This window comes from Zootoca vivipara, chromosome 7 (assembly GCF_965207765.1).
Source record: "Zootoca vivipara chromosome 7, rZooViv2.hap1.1, whole genome shotgun sequence".
Classification (NCBI taxonomy): domain Eukaryota; kingdom Metazoa; phylum Chordata; class Lepidosauria; order Squamata; family Lacertidae; genus Zootoca; species Zootoca vivipara.
In genome coordinates, this window is record NC_142590.1 from 29347956 (window position 1) to 29363584 (window position 15629).

The 15629-nt window shown below is 40.7% G+C and overlaps 1 long non-coding RNA gene across 1 annotated transcript; it reads right to left on the minus strand.

Moving 5' to 3' along the window:
- Positions 1-4270: 4270 nt before the first annotated feature.
- Positions 4271-12502, minus strand: LOC148685024 (uncharacterized). The gene is made up of 3 exons (XR_015950907.1): positions 12412-12502; positions 7351-7445; positions 4271-4659 (listed from the first exon to the last, which is right to left on the minus strand). It is a non-coding gene; the product is annotated as an uncharacterized LOC148685024 (long non-coding RNA).
- Positions 12503-15629: the final 3127 nt, after the last annotated feature.

Genomic DNA, 15629 nt, shown 5'->3' on the forward strand with positions numbered 1-15629 from the left:
AAGAGTTCCTGGCAGACCCCGTGGGCTCTTGTTTGTATGCATCACAATCCAGACTAGTACATTTGTGTGCAGAGAGGTCCTGCCAACTTCATAGAACTTTACAAATGTTTATATTGAATAATTAAAAAATAAAATAAAAGTGGTGGCAAAGTGTAGCAGCATTTTCAGCTGCATAACACATACCCGAAGATCGTACCCAGAGCACTGAATGACAGAAAGATTGGATTCAAACATCTGCAGAATTCTTGCCCTTGCTTTTGGTTTATTTTCCAAGCTAAGCTTTCAAATATTGAAAGTTCACCTTGAGACCCTTGATCCAAAATGATAAATGAACTCCTGAATTAGAAGAAGATGCTGCTATTATTTTAACCAGTGTACTAACTCAGGGTTAATCTGGGCGTTGTTCAGCTTATTGAAAGTGTTTTGAGGGAAACATATGGTTTCTATTGTGAAATCAAGTTTTTTTTACTATGAACATAAATAATTACCCTTTGGACTTTAAACATTTATACGTGTCACGTTATGTTGGAGCATTTTTCATGGTCAGTAGGTTGAAAGGTTATAAAGTTGAAAATATGTAAGTGGCAAAGTGCTTGGTGTAAAAGATAATTCCTAATGCCCATACAACAAATCTCTGCTGCTCTCTCTTGGAAAGAGGTGGTAATAACAAGAAGAATGTGTTCATTTTAGCACTGGGATGGATTCTGTATTTCAACAACTCAAGCTGTGGTTTAAAAAATAGATGCAGACAGACAGAAAATGCTAGCCTGTGTCATGCAGTGTGTGTCAGCTAATTATATTTTTTTCCAGTTTGAGCTTTATGGTATTGGCATTGTAGATATATAGCTATTTGTTACTTGCTGCCAATAATGAATTATCTTGATTTCAGTGTCAAATGTTTCTTAGAAGTTGCTCTCATAATATGTCACTTGGCAACATCCTCTAACACAAAGCTAGACTTTATGTCTATGGAGATAATGCTTTTAGTACTTTGCTTAGAGAAAGCAGGCTGAGGGGTGAAGGTTGTATGTGTCAGCTGCTACAAAGTGCAAAGTGACTCATCTTTCACTCTATTGCAAAACAGCAACCTGAATATTGAATAGCAGAGGGGTTTGGGTTTTCCGCAATTGCAATCTACGTTGCAAATTCTTAATAATGTTGATGGTCACATCATGTGTCTATCAGCTAATTGCAATTACAAAAAGAGGTTAACTCGACTGGAATACTGCAATTATCCCTCAGTTTATACAGAATGCCATTTCTACAGCTTTTTTTTTTGTACACACAAATAAAAAATAGTTCCTTCATGAATCTCAGAGAGAACATGCTATCTAGTTGTAAGTTTCAAACACTATTTTGAGTTGAACTAAAATGGCTATTTCAGTTCATAGGTGATGGCTATTTTGGTTATATTTCAGAGGAGTAGGGGATTAAGGGCATGCTCTGATGTAGTACAGTGATTTGACTAGGACCTGGGAGACCAGAGTTCAAAATCTTAGTCAGCCATGAAGCTCACTAGATGACCTTGGGCCAATAACTATATCTCATTCTAATCTACACCTCAGGCTTGTTGTGAGACTAAACCTGGGAGGGGAAGAACTGTATATATGTCACATTGAGTGGAGGAAAGATGGGGTGTAAATGAAATAATCAATCAACATACAATTGTGAATAGCCTCCGTGGTCCTTTCAAGTACCATAGAAGGCTGACTTAATCAACAATCCGCATCAAATGGCCATCATTTCAAAACCAGCAAAGCACCCAAGACTTTAGAGGCATCCTTGAGTATTTTACAGGATTTCACTTGCAGTACCTGAGGAGACCTTTCTAGTTTAAATAAATAAATAAATAAATAAAGTTTCTACGGGAGCTGAATAAATAGTAGCCCCCACCTCCACTTCCACAAACCCTCCTGGTAAATACAGCATTTCCAAACCTATATTCCAATGAAAAATGATTTCTTTTATTTCTGAACTGCTCATGCTGTTTTCTGCCACAGGCAGCCCAAGAATGCTTGCATAGCCCACGATCTTACAGCATGAGATAATGCTGTGAAAACAAAGAATTGCTGCTGAGAACTACCTCTGGGGGCGTCTGAACACTGCCATGAAAGGGCAGGATGGGAACACTTCCCACTGTTCCTTCAGTCAGGCCACATTGAAGTGATCATTTGAACATATCCCCACCTACCGTTTCTGCGGGCAGACCCTCTGAAGAATATCTACCTGGCCCTGCTGCAATTGAATATGGTGCCTTTCCGGAGCTTCGTATTTACTATGTAATGTTTGCCTAAACAATCCATTAATATGAGGGATTCCTCCAATTTAGGACTTGTTGGGCTGCCTCGCTAGAAATCTCATCTTGGGAAATAGATGCCCAAACTAGCCTATGGGGAGGGAGAGGGGAAAATAAAATAAAACCTTTCCTCTGGTAGCTACTCTGCATTCAAAATAAAGCATTATGATGTGAACAAGAAATGCCAGCACCTGTTTAAACAAAGCATTTAATACACACCTTTTATTTATTTTTAAAAAGCCACTTTTAATATCCATTATGAGTCACTCTTCTTGCTTTTTTGTATATACACTATTACACATCCAATCATTTTAATTTCAGGCCAGTTCTGCCACCCGCCATATCACAATAACTTGAACTTTTGTCAAATTTTGCTCACTCAGAAAACAACCTGATGTTATTTTGCTCAGCAGAACACACTTCCTGACCTTAGAAGATGGTTCTGTTTCTTCTTATTTCCTTCTACCAGAGTTTGCTTTTCACCCCAGCGTCTAAGTGTCCAAAAGTGCCAGGAAGTCTGAGAATATGTTATCTGTCTCACAGTCTCCGGCTCTCTTTTTCCGCCACCATCAAGTACACATGCTGAAATGCTATCAAGACAGTTACAGGTGGTAGTTAAGAGAGCATCCCTACTACAATGATTTGGAATTGGATGATCACTGCATTCCCAAAGCTAGGTACAGTGGTACCTTGATTCTCAAATGCCTTAGTACTCCAACAACTTGGAACCCAAACACTGAAAACCCAGAAGTAAGTGTTCTGGTTTGCGAATGTTTTTTTGGAAGCCGAATGTGCTCCATTTTGATTGTCACACTTCCCTTTTGAGTGCCACACATCCATTTTGAGTGTTACACTGAGGTCTGTCTGTTTTTGCTATTTATTTTGCGTTTTTGATTTTGCAGCTTTTTTGTTTTGTTTTTGGGACTGTGTCAAGCCCAGTACAGCTACTGATTGATTGTGTGACTGCAGTTTATTGTTTATTGCTTTCATTTTATCGATCAATGGTCTCGTTAGATAGTAAAATTCATGTTGAATTGCTGTTTTAGGGGTTGTTTTTGAAAGTCTGGAACAGATTGATCCAATTTGGATCACTCGCTATGGGAAAGCGCACCTTGGTTTTGGAACGCTTTGGTTTTGGAACAGACTTCCAGAATAGATTAAGTTTGAGAACCAAGGTAGCTCTGTACTTGGTTTTGTGGAATAAATATCCCAACATATATATATATATATATATATATATATATATATATATATATATATATAGGCATTGTGCATGCAGAGGTCACAGCCTTTCTCTGTAACTGCTGAACCGTAATGTAACAAATTTGGCCACAATGTTCCATGCCCATCAGGGAGGGATCTGGCATAAAAGATTTTTCCAAAAAAACCACACCTTTTACACCTAAAATAATGATTAAACACAAAAAAGTCGCACCCAAATTAGACGTCACCACCAGAAGCTCTGAAGACTCCAGCAGCATCCAATAGAAAGGCAAATCGCATGCTGCCGCCTCCAAAGCTGCGCCACCAGATGACATCACAAAATTCCACAGCAACCAACTGAAAACAGTCCATTTGCAGCAACAAGGCCCAGCTTTTTCAATAGGCCACAGCATTGCCAAGCAGGGAAAAACAAACAGAATATGGGGTTTTCACAATGGGGGGGCACAGGGATGAGGCACAACAAAGGGAGGGTGGAAACACATAGCCATGGGGGGGGGAAGACCCTGAGTCAGCCAAAGCAGTGGGGGGTGGGTTGGGACAGGGAAGATTGAGCAGGCCGCAGCATTGCCCAGCAGGGAATAATGAGTAGGCCGCAACATTGCCCAGTATGCCACAGGCAAAACCAAACAGAATATGGGCCTTTCACAGGGTGGGGAAATCACAGGGATGAGGCACCACAATGGGGGAGGGGGCTCACAGGGATGAGGCACAACAAAGGGAGGGGGAAAAACACATAGCCAGGGGGGGGGGGAGATAGGACCCTGAGTCAGCCAAAGCAGTGGGGGGTGGGGACATTTTCAGGAACACACGTGGGTGGGGGAGTCTTATTTTTGAAACTTACAGTAGGGGAGTCAGGGTTGGGACAGGGTAGGTGAGGGGACTCTAAAGGGAGACTCTGAAGGTCCATTTAACAGGAAAAGGTCCATTTAACACAAAAACCCACAGCAACACGTGGCCGGGCCAGCGAGTATAATATAAATGTGTTGAAATAGAGCAGGGATAAGGACTGCTCTTATCATGGACTGCCCTTATCAACAGAGCTTCCTAGCAATGTTAACAAAGCATTTGTTCCTTTCAGTTCAACCCATTTTATTGCTTCCAAATGTGTGTAGATAGGCTATTCATCATTCATTCTCCACCTACACAGGACACAAAGGAAAAGAAAAGAAATTAATTCAAGGCAAAGATACCTTTAAAAGCTGCAATAACTATTCGTGTGATTTTTGTTTTTGCAGCATGTGAATGGCCTTTCACACAAATCTGAAGGCAATTTACAATTGTACAACAAAAACAATTAAAAATAGGTGTCAAAACCATTAAAATAAACACTCAAGGCAGAGACTTAAATAATAAAATTAAAGATTCACCCAGCTGGAAAGGCTTATTGAAACAAAAATGTCTGCAATCATTTCCCAAACATAAAAAATAGTCGGCACAACAAGACAACAACAAGGCATAATACAAATCGATGTGGGTACGTTGACCCCAAAAGCCCTCCCTGCCACATACATTGAAACAAAACACTGCAGTCAGCTGAAGGCAACCAACCATGGCCTGGTCCCCCCAACCTCTCTCAATGCCAATGAAAACTAATAAATCTATAGTACAGTGGAACCTCGGTTTATGAACACCTCGGTTTATGAATTTTTGGTTTATGAACACCGCGGACCCATCTGGAACGGATTAATTCACTTTCCATTACTTTCAATGGGAAAGTTCGCTTCAGTTTATGAACGCTTCAGTTTATGAACAGACTTCCGGAACCAATTACACCCATGCTTCGGGTTAGTACGCTTCAGGTTGAGTACTCTGCGGACCCGTCTGAATGGATTAATCCACTTTCCATTACTTTCAATGAGAAAGTTCGCTTCAGTTTATTAACAGACTTCCGGAACCAATTGTGTTCATAAACCGAGGTACCACTGTACAGTACTATGATATGGCGACAAGATCGTACTGGCCTATTTACTTTGAATGTTTGCATGTGATGCCAATAAAATTTTTGATACTAATAAATGAATAGAAAGAGAACCTGCCCATCTGATGCCGAAACAAAAACCTTGCACATATACTATTTAAAATAATGCAAGTTTACTATCTCCCTTCTCTTCCTCCGCACTCTATCCTCACCTCCTCCAAACCTATACTGGAGGGATGTCCAACAGGTGGGTCAGGATCGACTGGTCGATCTGGTTGATTGCTGTTGATCACGGGCTCCTTTGCATTTGCATTTGCCTAAGAACCGCTGGCCCCACCCCCTCTCCCCACCCTCCATTTTTGCATGATTGCTGGAACGGAAGACAGTTTTCACTGTGAGGCGGATTGTTTCCATAGCAGTTTTTTGGTGAGTGACTAATCCCCTCCCCCCTTTACTGCACTCTGAGATTTTCCTCCCTAAAAAACGGTCAAGAACTAATGCCTGACACACACACCCTCAAAAAATGGAACTGCCCTCCGTAAAAAAAAGCTCAGCAGCTTTGCCCTGAGTCCCCCCTCCCAAAAGGGGTAGACCACTGTCAGTTTTTTTTTCTTTTTTTGTGAGTAGATTGCAGTCTCTTGTGAGTTGAACGTCCCCTGTTATATCTGTTATATACTGTATACAACATCAAAGTCTCACATTGAATGTAACTGATCTGTATAAAAGACTTTACGATCTGAAAATAAAGACAATGTACAGTGGTACCTCGGTTTATGAACACAATTGGTTCCGGAAGTCTGTTCATAAACTGAAGCGTTCATAAACGGAAGCGAACTTTCCCATTGAAAGTAATGGAAAGTGGATTAATCTGTTCCAGACAGTCCGTAGAGTACTTAAACTGAAGCGTTCATAAACTGAAGCGAACTTTCCCATTGAAAGTAATGGGAAGTGGATTAATCCATTCCAGACGGGTCCGCGGAGTACTCAACCTGAAGCGTACTTAACCCGAAGCATGGGTGTAATTGGTTCTGGAAGTCTGTTCATAAACTGAAGCGTTCATAAACTGAAGCGAACTTTCCCATTGAAAGTAATGGGAAGTGAATTAATCCGTTCCAGATGGGTCCGCAGCATTTGTAAACCGAAAATTCACAAACCGAGGTTCCACTGTATGTACTTTCTTAACCCCAGAAAATCTTTAATAAAAACAAATTGGAAGAAATAGTGGGCACCCACTGTATCACATAAAGGATGCTGTATTGTTATTATTATTTATTATTGTTGCCTGGAAACCAAGCCATATGAGGAACAGTTGAAGGAATTGGGTGTGTTTACCCTGAAAAAGAGGAGAGGTGATATAGCCATCTTCAAATATCTAAAGGGCTGTCACTTGGAGGATAGAACAAGCTTGCTTTCACTTCCTCCTGAGAGTAGGTCCCAAACCCATGGATACAAGTTACAAGTAGGGAGATTCCGACTAAACATTAGGAAGAACTTTGTGGTGGTAAGAGCTGTTCAACAATCGAACGGACCCCCTTTGGAGCTTGTAGGCTCTCCTGCATGGAAGGTTTTTAGGCAGCGATTGAATGGTCATCTGTCATGGATGCTTTAGTTGAAATAATTGCATTGCAAGGTGTTTGACTAGATGATCCTCATTGTCCCTTACAACTGTACAATTCTATAATTCTACGACACGGACCAGAAGATTTATCTATCCCTCTTGATTACAAATGATAATGCAGATCCAGCCTCATTTCTTTAGATTTGTGTGCAAATACATTTGTGTATAAGTACATTTACATTATGCAGTATTTTCAAATTGGCTTTCTGGTGTCCGACAGAAAGTTGAGTTTATTATGGTGTTCTCAAGTTGACAATTGGATTGCATGGTTAATAACTTCTACTTGTGACTCACTTGTGTTAATACAGATGAATTCAGAGTCCAACACTTGCTAATTAGCCCAATGCCTAGGTTCTCCTCAGATAGCTCTCAAGATATATTCTTGCACACTGTGAAGAAAGATATTTTTAGAAAATATCAGCCACATAATTCCCCTTAAGTTTTTTTTTTGTATAACAGATGGTATAGTTATTTGATTTATGCATTCACCTTCATGTGGCCCTGCTGACTGTCAGCTTTTTTAGCTTGCAAACTCTTTCCCTCTGCGCTCAGAGATCAACCCTTTCTTCTGCGTGAAATATTAGTTTTCGCTGGAAAGTATAACTGCATGCATTTTTCGTGCTATCAAAATTGTGCACGGTCCGGTGATTGATTGTATTGTTCTGATCATATTCTCAGCCTGATATTCGGGGCTAATTACAGCCGCATGATCAGAACAGAGCAAGAATCTTAACCAGGTGTGGGGTATATTAAAATCACAGTAGCCAACTTAAAGGCTTTAAAGGATATATGTATCAAAATTGACGCCTTTAGCTACTTCCTTCTCCTAGGATTGCTGAAATGTAATACAAAAAAGACAGTGGCTCTTGCTCACGAAATCACTCACATCCATCATGTGAAAAAGCAACTCAAAACGGTTCTTCCCTAGGGTGGACTGTGCTACAATATTTTTGTGTGACTGTACAGTATATTCACTGTGAGCGCTTTTCAAAACTTTGGGAGGACTAGAACAGTAATATAGACTTCACACCCTGACACTGTTAATTAATCCCATCATCTCAGGAAGTTATTTTGCTATATATATAAAGTTCTTTTAGTGTATTTCTTCCCAAAATGTGCATTTCAAAAACGTTTTCTGTGAAAATAGGGTGTGTGTGATGCATTTTGACATGTTGGCTGAGCCAAGATGTGCATCAGAACATTTGGAATGGGTGAAATCCAGTGGATAGCTAAGTTTCAATGTCAGAAGTGGATTAAGGGGAGCACAATTGGTTCGTTGCATTGGGTGCAGAGTCTTGGGGTGCTGCCTGGGATGCCACAAATATTATTTAGAAGTGACAGGGCACTGAATTTGGGTGTTGCACAGGGCAGAGCTGAAATTTGAGACCCCAAGATCTGTCACTGCCAGTGTGGCACGTTAGTCTGGGAATTGTGGATCAGTGGGATTCACAAAGTTCACATTTCTCAACCAGCCAGAAGGCAAGCTAGATTGCAAGTAGTTGAAGGCCAAGTGGTGCTGCTACAACAACTAGCAGACCTAAACTGAAGGTTTATATATCCTGATCTCACATAATCTGCTGCAAGTGCTTAAGCCTGCTTTCTATGAAAATTTTACTCTTGAGGAGTGCAATTATTCCCAATGAACCCTTTATCTATCTGATAGAGTCTGATCTATCAGACACCTGCTCCTTCTCTGATGTGTTGTCAGAGACTGGAGCTTTTGGTGTCAATACCCTGTAAGTCTGGGAGGCGATTTAGCTCAAACAGTGAGGCATGGACCCATTCTGAGAACTCTTCCAGGGCTTCATCAGGAGATAGGCCTGGCGAGGTCTCTCCCTGGATATCAGGGTCTTCCAGATCAGTGTTACAGTTTGGGAGCTCTGTCTGTTCCCCCGGCTTTTGGAAGTCTCTGTCCTTGTGAGAGGATAAGTCGTCCGGAGTCTGTATGATATCCAGTGTAGAGAATTCTGATGTAGATGGACAAATGATCTGAATCAGTATAAGGCAGCTTCCTCTGTATTTAACCAATGAGTTATGTGCTTTCCATAAAATAATATTATTCTCGGATTCAGACTTAATCTTGCAGCTCAAAAATAGGAACGAGGGGTGTCTTTAGTTCCATTTTGTTCTCCCGCTGATTAGCTCTGCCCTAGATGATGCTCTTCATGAATTCCTTTCCTTTTTCTTTTTCTTTTTGGGTAGGGAATTAGTTTTCTGATATTTTCGTTTCCTTTAGTTCATTTGTGTCTCTTCTCCCTCTTTATTACAGTTATAATGATAAGTACTTTTTATACAGCAAACTCAAATAGAAATATCTCTATACAGGTGTACAAAATATTACCAATGTACCGAGACATGTTAATAAAACACGGCAGAAAGCAATGTTGTTGCAGTACATTTGATTGCCTCAGAAAAACAACAACAACATCTTAGGTGGTTTTCCTGTTGCTGCCTCTCTCCCTCCCTCTGTAGTATGGGATTTTAGTAATTTCCCGTTTGAGAAGTCTGAGGAGGAATTTTGTGGGAAGCCCCTGAATGACCTTGGGACACACTTTTTTCTTTCCCTATTTTATACTGTCAGCAGTTGTTTGCGCTGGAGTGGCTTTTTAAAATCAGTTTAATTGGCTTTTTATCTGGACAATCAAGAGAATTTTAAGATCTGGTGGAGCAATATCTGTGGTAGGGACGCGAGTGGCGTTGTGGTCTAAACCACTGAGCCTAGGGCTTGCCGATCAGAAGGTTGGTGGTTCAAATCCCCGTGGCGGGGTGAGCTCCCGTTGTTCGGTCCCAGCTCCTTCCTACCTAGCAGTTCGAAAGCACATCAAAGTGCAAGTAGATAAATAGGTACTGCTCCAGCAGGAAGGCAAACGGCGTTTCCGTGCACTACTCTGGTTCACCAGAAGCGGCTTAGTCATGCTGACCACATGACCCGGAAGCTTTCTGCGGACAAATGCCAGCTCCCTCAGCCTATAGAGTGAGATGAGCGCCACAACCCCAGAGTCGCCTGCAACTGGAGCTAACGGTCAGGGGTACCTTTACCTTTAATATCTGTGGTATTATTGGGTTAAGGGCATTCTTGGGTTGTTTACCGCTGGCTTGGCTTTGGGGCCTGGAGGTGTCCTTTAGGCTTCCATGCACATCTGAATGAACACCAAACTGGTGCAGATATGGTGTCCTTGTCGAATTACTTACCCAAGGCTTTCAGTGCTGCAAGGCCACAGGATGAACTTGTTGATGTGCCCAGGAGTGTGGAGGGAGCTGGTTCTTCCTGCCTTGGGGAAATTACTTGCCTGGACTATGTTTCATTTTGGTTAATCTGGTTGATTTGGTTTTTTTTTCAAAACCTTCAAGATGCTATAATTTGAATGGGATATAATATTTCCCATCACAGTGGTCTCCTGAGTTGTCTTTATGGGTGTCATGGCAAAAGTGTCCTTTGCCAAGCAATTTGGGGGCAGTGCATTGATCAGGGGCATAATTTTTTTTCCCAGCTTCCTTTTTCTCCCTCTGTGCTGTTTCCACATAGCCAAAGCGGCTTGGTTACACAGCATCACAATGGCATTGTGCATGGTATGATCTCTGACTAGAAGGCATTATGCAGTGAAGCAGAAGAACCACATAAAAATGGCATAAAATGAACTGCAGAGAAGGGAAGCTCAACTACTACAAACACCACTCACTTAAAAAAAAAAGTACATTTAATTTCAGAACACACATTCAGAAATGTTGGAGCCCTGCTATTCTTATACTGCTCAAAGCAGGAACATGGCTAAGCCCCAGGATTAGATGTCTCACATTACAAAGATACATAGATTTATTTTTTTCCATTTTCAGGTTAAAGTAAAAGTGTATGGCTTTGTTTTATTAAGGACAATAAAAATGGTCAGGATTAGAAGAGTGTGAGATAGGAGCTACTCATAAAGCCAGGAGCATGGGTTGATGAATCCCTACATTGATGGAAGCTCAATTTCCAGGTTCCTGCTTTGAAATTATCTCACCATACATTCAGAAGCTGCTAAATTACTGGTGGATATGTAGAACTGAAATAACATTTTTATGCGAACCAATATTATTTGTCCATCTAGCCTCATACTGTCGTTACTGGCTGAAAGCTACTTCCTAGAATCTCAGTTGGCGGGTCTTTTCCATTGCCTTGTCTTTTTAATTGGACATGCCAGAGATTGAACCTGAATTTACTTTCTACATACAAATCATATGTCGTCTGTCACTAAGCTATGGTGACATGGTTTTTCTTTGATATACATTAGGTTGGAAATTCATTTTATTAATTCTGCATTTTGGACAGAGAAGCATAACCTCTCTCCCCAGCTCTCCAGTACTCAAGTCCATCTGTCATCTCCTTTTCCTATGATGTGGCTGCACAATTTAAAAAAAAAATAAGCAGCAACAGCCAATCAGAGAGATACTTATTTATAGGAGGAAAATTTGAAGAGCGTTGTTTCACTGCACAGCTAACCAGGTAATTTTGGTTTAAAGGCAAGGAGCTGTGTTGAGGGCACATGCCAAATTAAACCAGCATGAAATTCATGCAACACAGCTGTTCTGATAGGACAAATGAGTAGAAATTTGCCATTTAATACTGAAAGGGTGCAGTTTAAATTGAATATGCTTTAATTTAATTTAATGGTCAGCCCATAAAATTACGTTATTGATCTAAAGAGGGGTTTCTGCATTCTCTTGCTTTATGTCCTCCCACTTTTATTTAGTTGTTTGGCTTACACCGGAGTCTGAATTATGCGTTAAACGTCTGATGGTTGGCCACGGATTTGAATGCATCTAATTTAATCCTTGTTTATGTCTGTTTTGTCATTTATCCAGCAAGCTATGGTTTTCGAGTGCAGCTCAAAAACACATTTTAAAAGCGTTATTTTCAGCTGCTTTTGTGTTTTGCCATACGTAAACATACACAGAGATAGGGGGCGATTTGCAGTTGCTAATACCGAGACTATTTTTGGATCCTGTATTGACAGGTTGTTGAAGTGGCATTGTATTCCAGCCCGAATGCTGCTCTGAAATCAGCGTAGCTTGAACAACGGTAAAATTCAAGCCTACAGGAGGCCAGCACAACAGGATATCCATAAGTAACAACGCCTACTTATCAAGAAGATGGGGGTTTAATATGCTTGTTCCCGGCTGCGTTAAACAATGAACAACTTTCAGAAAGCCAGAGTGGAGCCAATAAACACAAAAGATAACACTAGGGAGATATTCACTTTAGTACGGTGGGGTCTCCTCCCCCCCCATTCAAATCAAGAACAATTTACAGCAATAATGACTGATCGTTTTCTATGGCTATCCTGACTTGTATCCTGTTGTAAGGCACTGCTCACTCACCTTCGTTTTCTTCCTTTGATTTCAGTGTGCATTTTTATGCTGTCCATTTTTTATCTCAGTGATGAAAGTGGCGCTGCCTTGAAGGGAACTGATGAAAAGTGCCTTTTGGAGTAGTTCAAAGGCACCTTTAACATCTTGGAACAAAGGGTAATTATTGTACAGATCAAGGGATTAGAAGGAGGTGTTTGTACAGATTTAAAATAAAACATAAACAGCTGTTGAGGGATGGATGGAGGAAGAGCTGCTGCTACCAACCCTTTCATGAACTTAAGCACATAGTCACACTCCCAGTTGTTAAGGTTTTAGACGACATTTGTCAATTTATATATTAAAAAAGCCAAATTTGAGTGTGGGAGAAGTGACTGGGAATGGTAAGCATTATTTTGGACAAGTGGATGGGAAATATGCTATACTACTTGGCTGAATACATGTGCAAACATAAAAACAGGAGATAAGCAATATCACAGTCGTGTTATCTATAATTATTACTAATATTATATATTTATTCTGTCTTTTTCCTTGACAGATAAAACAAAGCATTGATAGAATATAGATTTTTATGTGTCAGGCGCGAGCCAGCAGTAAATCACACTGTGCAAGTTGGAGTTAACACTGGAGTGAAGTACGTAATGGGAACAGCAGCTCGTCTTTGGTAGGTCTTGCCCCTATGAAGCAGTTGTTGATGCTTTTGAATTATGGTGCTGGAGGAGACTCTTGAGAGTCCCATGGACTGCAAGAAGATCAAACCTATCCATTCTGAAGGAAATCAGCCCCGAGTGCTCACTGGAAGGACAGATCCTGAAGCTGAAGCTCCAATACTTTGGCCACCTCATGAGAAGGGGACGACAGAGGATGAGATGGTTGGACAGTGTTCTCGAAGCTACGAACATGAGTTTGACCAAACTGTGGGAGGCAGTGGAAGACAGGAGTGCCTGGCGTGCTATGGTCCATGGGGTCACGAAGAGTTGGACACGACTAAATGACTAAACAACAACAACAATATGTATATAAAACCTGCCACTCTTTAAACATTGGCAAAATCTTTCTTCTTTTTTGATTTTCTGTATATTTGGCAATATTTAAATCTTTTTTCATCGATGCTCTTAATACTGGAAAATGTAATATCAAAATATGCTGTTTAAAAGGGATGTGTTTATGTAATATGACATGTAGTCTGTCAGTTTGTCACAGCATGACAAATATGTGCTCTAAATATCTTTAACATAATTAATTTCTGCAACGCACTATAAATTAGATTTGTTATGAAATTACATTACTTCATGCCAATGCAAAATTAATGTCTCTTGATGTACAGTGACATGACTTCTCGGATAGCTACGGTGGAATTGTTCTCATCAAGCCTGATATTAGATGAAATAGTCCCCTCTCACGCAGAAGAAATGGTTTCTGACATGGATTCATTGGCTGGTTAAAACCTTTTTTTCTTCTAGTCAAAATGATTTTCTGGTTTCATATTCTGACATAAATTTCTTACAACCCACTCTGGTATCCCCACCCTCCCCAATTAAGAGGTAGGTAGTCTTAACCCATGCCTAAAAGAAGGATAAGGCTTTCAATGGCTACTAGCCTCTGTTGCTGAAGCAGTAGGCCTCCGACTTCGAGCTGCTGGGATCACAGGTAGTGAGAGTGCTGTTGTGCTCAGGTTCTGCTTGCAAGCTTGCCATGGGCATTTGGTTTGCCACAGTGAGAACAGAGTGCTAGGCGAGACGGGTCTTTGGCCTGACCCATTAGATTCTAATATTCTTATGCAGAAGGGGCAGAATAGAATGTTTCAGACATTGCTCCACAAGAAGTGTTAAGGTTCCATTGGCTGCCTCCATGTTCCATTGCTTATCTCCAGACCAATTAAAATACAAGGCAGCAATAGCCACACAACTTGAATACTTGCAGGAACCTTACTTTGAGATCCCTTCCCTCTTGGTTTGTCAGGTCTTCTAATGCTTAGATCAGTGGTTCCCAACAGGTGGTCCGGGGACCCCCAGGGGTCCGCGAGCTATGCCAGAGGGGTCCGCAAGATGCTATTAGAATAAAAAATATATTAAATATATTTCGTATGATAACAGATTTTTTGTTTTGGCCGCTTCCTGCATGAGCAGAGTCTAGCGCAAAACTAGAATTAGATAGAGGCAGTAGTTCTGCTGTATGCCGTTAGGTGGCGCTTTACAAACACTACTGTTTTGCAAAGAGGCAGTGCGCGCATTCTACTAACGCTCACCTCCCCAAGATGCTTTGCGCGCGTCGGCTTCATTTGTGTGCTACTGTGCAGGTACCCTGTCTTCTCCATTCCCCTCCCTCCTCCCTGGCGCGCGCTGCCTCTTTGCAAAACAGTAGTGTTTGTAAACAAAGCGTTGTTTTTCGCGGAAGCTACAGTTCGCGTAGTTAAAAATGGACCGTTGGTTAAAAAGTGGTTCGTTAAAACGACAAAGGCCTACAGATGAAGAGGAAGATAATGCATTTGATGTTCAAGCAACTGTAAAAAACGTATAAATATAAAATATAAAAAGACTCTTAATTTGGCTCTCACTTTTTAATTTTAGGAATAGGAATTAATGGGGGTCCTTGTCACAATAGCGGCTCGATGAGGGGTCCTCGAGAAAATTTTGTTGGGAACCCCTGGCTTAGATGATGAGACAGAGTAAACCGTTGGCTGGCTGGCTGGCTGGTTGGTTGGTCGTTGTTGTTCCCAAGTTTCCCCCTGAGATTTAATTCTATATTGTACCCTATACCCATTGTCCAGTGGGTCATTGACGCTTCAACCACCTTGTCTTTTGTTTTCCATTCTAATAATAGTTTATATATTCTAGATAATAAATTTTCCGTATTCAGAAATTCTTTCATATTGTGAGCTATGGTCCAAAAGACCATTTTTATTATCTATTTTAAATATATATATATTTGATGATACTCTAAGCAATCAGTGACATGGCTCCTTACTTCTTCCATTGGTTTCATTCTAGGTTCACTCCCTGAAAAGTCCAACAAAAGTCCAAGAAAAGTCACCCACCGTCTGTCCATGTTTATTCTCTTAACTGTAATTGAGTAAGTTGGTGATAACCACAGGGGTGTTTTTCTTTCCAACAATTTTTTTATGTTTCTCCCAGACTCTCTATAAAATTTCCCTAAAAACATGGTTCATAAAACTCTTATATATTTTCGCTTTCTCATACCAAAGACATGCATGCCATACAAATTTCATA